Source organism: Macrotis lagotis, chromosome X (assembly GCF_037893015.1).
Source record: "Macrotis lagotis isolate mMagLag1 chromosome X, bilby.v1.9.chrom.fasta, whole genome shotgun sequence".
NCBI lineage: Eukaryota > Metazoa > Chordata > Mammalia > Peramelemorphia > Peramelidae > Macrotis > Macrotis lagotis.
Window position 1 is genome coordinate 228,922,001 of NC_133666.1, and position 11,540 is coordinate 228,933,540.

General features: G+C 36.9%; 1 pseudogene; it reads left to right on the top strand.

Moving 5' to 3' along the window:
- Nucleotides 1-1,933: 1,933 nt before the first annotated feature.
- On the top strand, nucleotides 1,934-3,232 carry LOC141500725 (adenosine 3'-phospho 5'-phosphosulfate transporter 1-like; annotated as a pseudogene).
- The last annotated feature ends 8,308 nt before the right edge of the window (nucleotides 3,233-11,540 follow it).

The window sequence follows — 11,540 nt, forward strand, 5'->3', positions numbered from 1 at the left end:
AAATAAAGGACTCAGGTAAAGCATAGAGAGGGTGAACAAGAAGGGTAAATTATGAGGGATTTAATGATGTTGAACTGTGTGTATTCCTGCATGGGAAGATGGTACTGATAATACTCATAGAAACCTTCTCATTTATAAAAGCAGTTAGAAGAAGTATATATAGACAAGACATAGGACAGAGCTGAATTTGAAGGTATAATATATTGGGAAAATGGAGTCAATGGGTAAAAAAAGAAGTGTATATAGAGAAATGGAAAGGAGAGGTAGAATAGGCTAAGATATTTCATATAAAAGAAGAAGGAAAAGCTTTTTACAATGGAGTGGAAGGGGGGAAAGTGAGGGGGAATGAAAGAGCCTTCATTCTCATCAGAAATGGTTCATAAAAACAACATATATACTTGATAGGGCATAGAAATATAGAGGAAAAAGAAGAGAAAGGGGATGGAAGAAAGGGGGGATGGGGAGGGAAGGGGGGGATAAGGAAAGGGTAGATCATAGGAGAGGATAGTCATATAGAACACTTTTTTTTTTTACTTTATGTAAGGTAGTTGGATTGGGTGGCCTGTCCAGGACCACAGGACTCAGTGGTTGCTGGATCTCTGGGGTGGAATGTAGGCTTAGGGCCTCCAGACCCCAGGGCTGGTGCTCTGTCCACTGCACTACTCAGCTACCCCACAGCAGACTTTTGAAAAGGGACAGAGTGAAAGGAGAAAGAAAATATAATAAATAGTAGTGGGGAGGAATGGATAGAGGGAATTACAATCAGCAACAGCAGCTGTGGAAAAATATGGTAGTAACTTCCCTGATGGACTTATCCCACTAGAGACAGAGCTGGTGGTATTGGGACAGAGACAGAAGCACATTTTTTTTCTCTTTCTTTCAATTTATTTCTTGTAAGGTTTTTTTTTACTTTCGGGAGAGGGGGGATTATATTTACTCTTACAATAAGATTAATTTAGTAATGTGTAAATAAATTTTAAAGAAGAATCAAAGAAAATCAGAAAAAAAGAAAACTTGAAAAATACTTCATTGGAAAAACAACTGATCTAGAAAATAGATCCAGGAGAGGTGATTTAAGAATTATTTGATTTTCTGAAAGTCAGACTCAAAAAAAAATAGAAAAGAAAACATCAAGGAAAACTGCTTTGATATCTTGAACCAAAGGGTGAAATAGTCATTGAAAAAAATCCACTGATCATCTCCTGAAAGAGATCCTAAATGAAAACTCCAAGAAATATTGCAGCCAAATTCCAGAATATCAGTTCAAGGAGAAAATCCTACAGGAAATCAGAAAGAAATAACTGAAATACCAAGGAACCACAGTCAGTATTACTTAGGACTTAGCAGTTTCAACATTAAAGGATCTTAGAGCCTAGAATATGATATTCCAGAGGGCAAAGGAGTTTGGATTATAGCCAAGAATCAACTACTATGCAAAACTGAGAATATTCTTTCAGAGAAAATGGACATTCAATGAAATAGGAAACTTTCAAACTTTCAGAACAAAAAGACCAGAGTTGAACAGAAAAATTAGATTTTCAAATATAAGACTCAAGAGATGCATAAAAAAAAGTAAGTAGAAAATGAAAAAAAAACTTATTCTTTAAGGTTAAACTGTTTAGATACCTAGAAGGGAACCTATTAGAATGCATACTTAGAGTATATTGGCATTAGTTAATTTTGATTTGATGACATAAAAATTAAGGGATAAAAAAGAAATGTACTGGGGAAAAGGGGAAAGGGAAGCAGAGTAAGGTGAATTATATTACATAAATAGTCACAAAGCGAGGAGGAAGAGGAGGACGCGGTGGCGGCAGCTCCCCCGGAGCCTCGGAATCCTCCCCTTCTCCCTTCCCCCCATCCCCCGCGCGCCCCGGACCCCCCCCATCCCCCGCGCGCCCCGGACCCCCCTCTCCCCCGGGCGGCCGCGACCATGGCCCGCAGGTGGAGGGCCGTGCTGCTGCTGGCCGCCGGCCCCGCGCTGGCCGTAGCGGGGGGAGGCGCCGGGGGCCGCCTCGGATGCTGGGCCGAGCTCTGGCTGGTCCGCTTCCTGGTGAACGCCGCCGGCTACGCCAGCCTCCTGGTGCCCGGCTACCTGCTGGTCCAGTACTTCAGGTGAAGGAACTACCTGGAGACAGGCCGCGGCCTCTGCTTCCCCGTTGTCCGGGACTGTGTTTTTGGCAACGAGCTGAAGCCCCCGGAGGAGCACTCGGCAGGCCCCCGCGCAGAGCCGCCAGAACCCACCAGAACCCGGCAGGTCCTCAAGCTGCTGTTCTGCGCCGGGGGGCTCCAGGCATCATACCTGACTTGGGGTGTACTGCAAGAGAGAGTAATGACACGAAACTATGGGGCTACAGATAAAGTGCCTGGAGAGCGTTTCACTGATTCCCAGTTCCTGGTGCTGATGAACAGAGTGCTAACATTGAAGGTGGCTGACCTTTGTTGTGTACTCTGCAAACAGCCCCGGCATGGGGCACCTATGTACCAATACTCCTTTGCCAGTCTCTCCAACATCCTCAGCAGCTGGTGTCAGTATGAGGCCCTCAAGTTTGTCATCTTCCCCACACAGGTACTGGCAAAGGCCTCCAAAGTGATCCCTGTTATGCTAATGGGTAAACTGGTATCCCATAGCAGCTATGAGCACTGGGAATACCTGACTGTTATCCTCATTTCTGTTGGAGTAAGCATGTTCCTGTTGTCCAATGGGCCTGAGCACCATTTTTCCCCTGCTACCACATTCTCAGGCTTCATCCTGCTTGCTGGCTACATCCTTTTTGACAGCTTTACCTCCAACTGGCAAGATGCCCTATTTGCTTACAAGATGTCCTCAGTGCAAATGATGTTTGGGGTCAACCTCTTTTCTTGCCTCCTCACAGTAGGCTCACTGATACAACAAGGGGCCCTGGTAGAGGCAATGAGGTTCATGGGGCGACATGAAGAGTTTGCTGCCCATGCTCTGTTGCTATCAGTCTGTTCTGCCTTTGGCCAGCTCTTCATTTTCTATACCATTGGGCAGTTTGGTGCTTCCACTTTCACTATTATCATGACCCTACATCAGGCCTTGGCTATTTTTCTTTCTTGTCTAATTTATAACCACACTGTCACTGTGGTAGGGGGTCTGGGCATGGCTGTTGTTTTTGCTGCCCTCTTCCTTTGAGTATATGCCAAAGGGCGCTTGAAACAGTGGGTTAAGAAAGTACCTCCAAATGAGGCTCCCATACAAAAGGTCTGATATTAAGAGGAAATGGTGTTTAGAAAGAATTAACCCTTTATTTTTGGATTTTCTTCCTTTTATGGATGGAGAAGTGTTTTTTTTCCCCCTAAGGTCACACAGTAGCTCCTGCAAATGTTGGGGCCTGGGGGCAACTTCCACCTTTGCCTTAAGAATCATGAATCCTGATTTCAAGGTACTGGTTTTCTTGTGAACCCAGCCCTCTTTCCCTCCCCCTCCAGTATTCAGTTTTGTTACACTGCTATTGCCCGATTTCTACTGTTGTTCCCCTCCCTAGTGCCAGGCCAGCACAACCTTATCTTGAGAGCTCTGGCTCTTAATTTATCTCTCCTGACCCTTCAGAGCTATATATTCCTTCCTGGTGAGAAAAGCACAAGGAGTTCTAGGTTTCTGCTGGTCCCCAGTGTGTCAGGGGTGGAGGAATTGGCCTCACCAAACCAGTTTATCCTTATTGGGCCAAGCCCAAGTTTTGGTACTTCAAAAATGTAACTTTTACTCAATTAAAAAATGCTGCAAGGGGATGGACCCTGTATATGCTATTGGGGACATGTGGTTAAGGTTGGGGGACCGGCCTGCCAGTCACTGCCAAACAAACCTGCACTGCAACTCAGTTTCCTGAAACTGCCAACAAACTTGAATTTTGGTGATTGTGGGTTAAATCTTCCCAAGAGAAATAAACTCAGGTTTCAATTAAAAAAAAATAGTCACAAAGCACCTATCACAACAAAGGGGAAGAAAGAAAGGGATAAAAAATGTTTGAATCTTGCTCTCATCAGATTTAAATCAAATAGATAATAACATATACACTCGTTTGGGCTTAGAAATCTATCTTAGCCTCCAGGAAATTAGGAGGGAAAACAGGAAAGAAAATGGAAATAGGGATTGTTAGAAGGGAAGGTAGAAAGAAGGTAAAGGGGGAAAGAAAAAGAGGGACTGGTAGAAATGAGGGCAGATTGAGGGAGGTGATGGTCAGGAGCAAAACTGGGAAGGATAGGGCAAAAAGGAGAGAGAGAGAGAGAAAAATACAAATGGGCAAAAAATAAATGGAAGAAAATATAGAGTTAATAATCATAACTGTAAATGTGAATGGGAAGAAGTCTCCCATAAAACAGAAATGGATAGTAGAGTAGATTAAAAAAGCAAAATTCTACAATATGTTGTTTAAAAGAAACATATCTGAAGCAGAGAGAGAGAGAGAGAGAGAGAGAGAGAGAGAGAGAGAGAGAGAGAATAAAGGAAAAAGACTGGAGCAGACTATATAATGCTTCAGTTGAAATAAAAAAGCAAGGGTAGCAATCCTGATCTCAGACTAAGCAAAAGCAAAAATAGATCTAATTGAAAGAGATAAGAAAGGAAAATAAATCTCATTCAAAAGTACCATAGAAAATGAAGTAAGCACTTATAATATATGCACAAAGCAGTACAGCACCCGATTTTTACAGGAGATATTAAATGAGTTATAGGAAGACATAGAAGGCAAAACTATATAAGTGGAAGACTTCAACAGTTACTCTCAGAATTAGATAAATCTAACAAAAAATAAACAAGAAAGAATGTAAGAAGATGACTAGAATTTTAGAAAGATGGATATAATAGACCTCTGGAGAAAATTGAATGTGGATAGTAATCCATGGCGACTACACAAAAATTGACCACATATTAGAGCACTAAAAACTTCACAATCAAATACAGAAAGGCAGAAATATTGAAAGCATCCTTGTCATATCATGATGTAAAAAATTAGCCCTTAATAAAGGGCTATAGAAAGATAGATTAAAAATTAATTGGAAACCAAATATCTAACTTTAAAGAATGAATGGGCCAAACTACAAATCATAGACACAATCAGCAATTTCATCCAAGACAATGACAATAATGAGACAGCATACCAAAACTTGTGGGATGTAGTCAAACTGTTTACAGGGGAAATTTTATATCACCAATAAATAATAAATGAAATAGAGAAAGACAAGATCAATACATTAGACATACAAATAAAACAGCTAGGAAAAGAATAAATTACAATTCCCCAATTAAATACCAAAATCAATATTCTAAAAATCAAAGGAGAGCTTGACAAAATTGAAAGTAAGAACGTTATTAAACTCATAAACTAAAAGTTAATTTTATGAAAAAAATTTTAAAAAATAAAGTGATGGTTAATTTGAAAAAAAGGAAAAGAAAACCACCAGTGAAGAGGAAATTAAAGTAATAATTCAGAGCTATTTTGCCCAACTGTATAACAATAATCCAACAATTTAAGTGAAACGGATGAATATTTGCAAAAGTAAAAATTGCACAGATTAACATAAGAATAAATAAACTACTTACATTACTCCATCTTAGAAAAAAAAATTGAACAAGCCATCAATGAACTCTTTAAGGAAAATATCTCCAGGGCCAAATGAATTTACAAGTTTTAAAGAACAATTAATTCCAAATCTATATAAATTATTTGAAAAAATAGGTGAAGGAGGCCTGCCAAATTCCCTTTCTGACATCAATATGATACTGATACCCAAACCAGGAACAGCCAAAATGACAAAGAAAATTATAGACCAATTTCCCTAATGAATATTGAATCAAAAAATAAATAAAATACTATCAAAGAAATTAAAGCAATTTATCACTAGGATCATTCACTATGACTAGGTAGGATTAATATCAGGAATGTAGGCCTGGTTCAATATTAGTTAAACTAGCAGCATAACTGACCATAGTAATGAAAAAAACTAAGAGAAATCATGATTATCTCAAAAGATACTGAAAAAGTTTTGAAAAATAAAGTATCCATTCCTATTAAAAACACTAGAGAGCATAGGAATAAATGGAGTTTTCATGAAAATGAAAAGCAGCAATTATATAAAACTATCAGCAAGCCTCATACATAATGAGGATAAGCTAGAAGCATTCCCAGTAAGATCAAAAGTAAATAATTAATCAATATCAAACTAGAAATGTTAAGTTTAGTAATAAGAGAATAAAAAGAAATCAAAGAAATTAGAGTTAAGAAAAGAGAAAAAACTCTGCAGATGATAAAATGGGATACTTAGAGAATTCTAGAAATCAAATTTAAAGAAACTACTTGAAACAAATAGCAACTTTAGCAAAGTCACAGGATATAAAATAAACCCATAATAAACCATCAGCATTTCTTTATATTACCCAATAAAGCCCAGGAGCAAGAAATAGAAAGAGGAAATTTCATTTAAAGAACTGTAGGGGCAGCTAGGTGGCGTAGTGGATAAAGCACCGGCCTTGGAGTCAGGAGTACCTGGGTTCAAATCCGGTCTCAGACACTTAATAATTACCTAGCTGCGTGGCCTTGGGCAAGCCACTTAACCCTATTTGCCTTGCAAAAAAAAATCTAAAAAACAAAAAAGAATTGTAGACAACATAAAATACTTGGTAGTCTACCTTTAAAGATATTCCAGGAACTATATGAAACAATCACAAGACACTTTTCACACAAATAAAATCAGATCTAAACAATTGTAGAAATATCAATTGTTCATAGTTAGGTTGAACTAATTAATAAAAATGACAATTACATCTAAATTAATTTACTTTTTCAACGCCATACCAATAAAACTACTAAAAATTATTTTATAGAGCTAGAAAATATTAACAAAATTCACATGGAGAAACAAAAGGTCAAGAATATTAAGGAAATTAAGGGAAAAATAAAAAGACAGATGGTCTAGTTGTACCAGATCCAAAACTACATTATAAAGTGGCAGTCATAAAAATTATTTGGTACTGGTTAAAAAATAGAATGATGGATTGGTGGAATAGATTAGGTACAAAAAAGATGGTAGCAATTGACCATAGAAATCTACTGTTTGACAAACCCAAAGACTTTAGCTTCTGGGATAAAAAATTACAAAAAACTGTTGGGAAAACTGGAAAATAGTATGGTAGAAACCAGGCATAGACCAACATCTCACATCCCATACCAACAAAAGATCAAAATGGGCACATGATTTAGACCAGGGCCAAATGCAGCCCACAGGTCACATACTGCCCTCAGGGTGATTTTATGTGGCTGCCTGTTGGTTAACCAAATGCTTTAGTAAATGAAGCTGAGTTACCACAGAGCTCTCACTAAAATGATAAATCAAAGGGTGATACTATATGCCAATTAGAAGAAAAAGGAATAGTGTATCTGTCAGATCAATGGAGGGCGGGGGGGTTTATGACCAAATAAGAGATAGAGAGCACTATAAAATGCAAAATGGATAATTTTGTTTACATGAAATTAAAAAGGTTTTGCACAAACAAAACCAACGCAACCAAGATTAGAAGGAATACAAGAAGCTGGGAAACAATTTTTATAGCTAGTGTTTCTGATAAAGGACTTGTTTCTAAAATATGCAGTTAAATTTATAAGATAGCTTATTCTGGGAGAGGCATCCTGTTTGGTGAAATTAAACCAAGTAAAGCCTTGGATGGAAGGCAGAATTCGTATATGGATACCAGAAAATACAAGGATATCCCCTCTAATGGTACAGGATCATAAGGTTTAGAATAGAATGGAACTTTATAGGACATGTAGTTCAACACCTCCATTTTATTTTTGAGGAAACTCAGGTTCTAAAAGGCTAGGCACCTAGGCTCTAAGTGAATCCAACTTTTTACCCCTCTAAATTCAATCATGTAATATTTTACAATATTATGTTACATTCCATTATCACCATGGCACCAGGTTATCAGTGATTGGATCCACGAAAACAAGAAGTTAGACAAAAGATGTAGTTAACTCTACAAGAACATTTTATGCATATATAAAAATGTATATTAAATGATACAATTATCAAAACAATAAAGCCAATGCTCACTAGGACTTCTTATAACTGAAGATCAAGCATTACTACCTTAGAATATCTCCAACAATCCAATTTCTATATTTGGCATTTGGTTAAATGATATAAGCCATAGCATTATGGTGGGGTTGCAAAATGGCATTGGTTGAGGAAACATTATAAGGGAAATGCCTGTACAATGTTATGGGCTAGTACCTGGTTCATAATAGGCACTCATGCCTAGGCCTAGCAGGAAATCTCTAAGAAGCATTAAATAGACAAGACAAGAGGAAAAATAATACCTACTTAATCAAAGAACCTCAAGTAGAAATTCAAGACATTTTCTACAGAAACATTGCTGATTGCATCTTATTAATTCATTACATTTTAAAGTATATTAAGAAATACAAAAATATGTATTTCCCAAAGCATCTTTTTCAATAAGATGAATTTAAATCATATCTCACATTTATTTGACATTTAAAGGCTTACAGAATATCTTCCTTGCCATGACACTGAGAATATAATATAATCTTAACTTATATTTACATAACACTTTAAGTTTTAGTAAAATATTTTTTGTACATTATTTTATTTGATCTTCACAATGAGGCAGCATGCCCATTCTACTGATGAGAAAACTGATGGCCAAAGTAGTTAAGTACCTTGTAAATGACAAAAATGGAATTTGAATCCTATTTGCTCCTGATTGCCATGCTTATCTTTCTATGTTAAGTATAATGCTATAAATTGAAAAGTGTTTCTATGAGAACATTACAATGTTAATGATCTTTTTCCTTCTAAAATATTAAATATATGAATAAAATATTAATTATATTCAGGAATTGTGGGCATGAGAAAAATTCCTCCATTCTGCTTCCATATCTCCCCATTCTTTACAATATTTTGAGAGTATTTCATACTACTAACACCCTGCCAAACAGCAAATTATGTGTTCCATCAATATATTTCAAGTCCACAAATGTTCCATGGCTAAATTAGTTTTATTTTTCCAAGAATGGAAATGGTTCTTTTGGGGCCTATGCCTTCATGCCTATATATCAAGGTCAGAGTATAGGAAAACTGAGGGTCTGAGAAACCAGGGATAAGGTTGCTTGCCATTTGTTTTAATATGCATTTGACATTCATGATAGCACCAGCTATTAAGGAGACAAAATAGTGGATGAAATAGAAGATGGGGAAGTAAACAAACATAAGGAATTATACATGAAATGTAAGACTATACATTTAAATTATATAATATGAAAATTTTTACTTTTTAATTTTTATAACTTAGGGACAAGAGAGTCAGGGTTATTTTCCCTAGTTAAGAGATTGCAGAGCCGACTGAAACTTGTCCCATGGGATATGAAAATTTACTTAAGGCCTCAAACATTCCTCAGAAATAAGCCAAAAAGGGGGTGAAGGGTCCTCAAGTAAATTGACTTTAAGGGAGGATACAGCTGACACTGACTCTGTAGGCATGTAAATCTCCCCCTCTCATTTAGTCCATTGTGGACCCTCTAAACGTACTTTAATTTTTAATGGGAGTTAGTTTAGCTAAACATTCAGTTTAGGTTTGTTTCCTTGGGAGATATACGGAATTATGATTCTGCTTGATTAAATTTCTTCAACATTTGTGACACTGAAGAAAGCATGGAATTAAATCTAATTTTTAAAAAAGGAAAAAAAATAACTTTTATAGTCTAAGAGAATGTATGAGATTGCATTATGTAAAAGAATTATTTCTCTGTCATTCTGATATAACTATCTATAGGAAGACTTATTGAAATCCTAATCATTGTTCAAGGGTTATTTTTCTATCACATCTGAATCTATGCTTAAGTAAAATAAAACCTAGGTTTTTATCTTCATAGTTTCTGCATTGTGAATAGATCTATTTCAACAGCAGTTAATCTACCGCATGGACTCAAAAAGGAGATATTTCTCCCATAATAATAGCAAATTTCATCCATTGCTTTTGCTAGTTTTCTGTCAATACCCACTAATCTAAAAATTATATTATGAGCCCAGTACTCATTAAGGTAGGTACCCAGATTGTCTACAACTTGAAATGCATTTCTTTTTTTTCAATTATGTAAATATTTTGCTTCCTAATTATATACAATAGTAGTTTCTACCAATCATTCTTTTGCAAGATTTTGAATTTTACAATTTTTCTCCCTCCCTCCCTTCCCTTCCCCCTCCCCAACAGAAGACAATCTGATAGAGACTTTACATTTTTTCCATGAAATGCATAGATACAAATTATGTATTACATAAGACAACTTAAATGAAGATAATAATCTTTGGCCTTTTTTTAAATTCCATAGTTCCTTCTCTGGATACCAATGATATTCTCTGCCACAGACCCACTAAAATTGTCCCTGAGTGTGGCACTGATGGAGTGAGCATGTCCATCAAGGTTGATCATCACCCCATGCTGTTGTAAAAGTGTACAATGTTCTTCTAGTTCTGTTCATCTCACTCAGCATCAATTCATTCAAGTTTTTCCAGACTTCTCTGAAATTCCTTCCCTTCTGATTTCTAATAGAACAGTGTTCCATCACATCCATATACCATAATTTGTTCAGACATTCCCCAATTGATGGACATTCCCTAGATTTCCAGTTCTTTGCCAAGACAGAGCTGCTCTGAATATTTTTGTACATGTGGTGTTTTTATCCTTTTAAAAATGCCTTTTTTTATTACAGCAGTACAAGAATTTTTTTCTTTTATTAACATTTTCTTTAACATTGTATTTGTTTTCCAATTATATATAATAGTAGTATCTACCTATAATTTTTGAAAGGTTTTGAATTTTACAATTCCCCCCTTCCCTTCCCCCTCCCACTGAAGGCTGCCTGATAGTTTTTTCCATGCTGTACATTGATGTAAATTGAATGTTATAAAAGTAAACATAAACCCCTGCCCCCCCCCCAGAAGATGAGAAACCTCATGGAGAGAGAGAGAGAGAGAGAGAGAGAGAGAGAGAGAGAGAGAGAGAGAGAGAGAGAGAGAGAGAGAACACGTACTTCAGTCTGTGTTCAGATTCCAATGACTCTGTCTCTGGGGTAAGTTGCTTTCTTTATCATAACTCCACCAGAGAAGTTGATTCAGTATTTTTCCCACAGTTGCTATTACTAGCTGTACCTCCACTCTATTCCTCCCCACTCTCATTTATTCTATTTTTTCTCTCTCTCTCCTTTCATCCTGGCCCTGTCCAAAAGTGTGTTAAATCTGAGTACCCTCTCCCTTGATCTTCCCTCTCTTCTATCACCTATTCCCCCCTTCCCTCCCCCAATTCCCCTTATCCCATCCCTTTCTCATCATTTATCTCTAGGGTAAGATAGATTTCCTCACCCTATTAAATGTGTATGTTATTTCCCCTCTGAGCCATTTCTGATGAAAATGAAGGTTTACTCATTCCCCCTTGCTTTCCCCCTTTCCATTCCATTGAAAAAAATTTTTCTTGACTCTTATGTAATATTTCTTAGCTTCTTCTT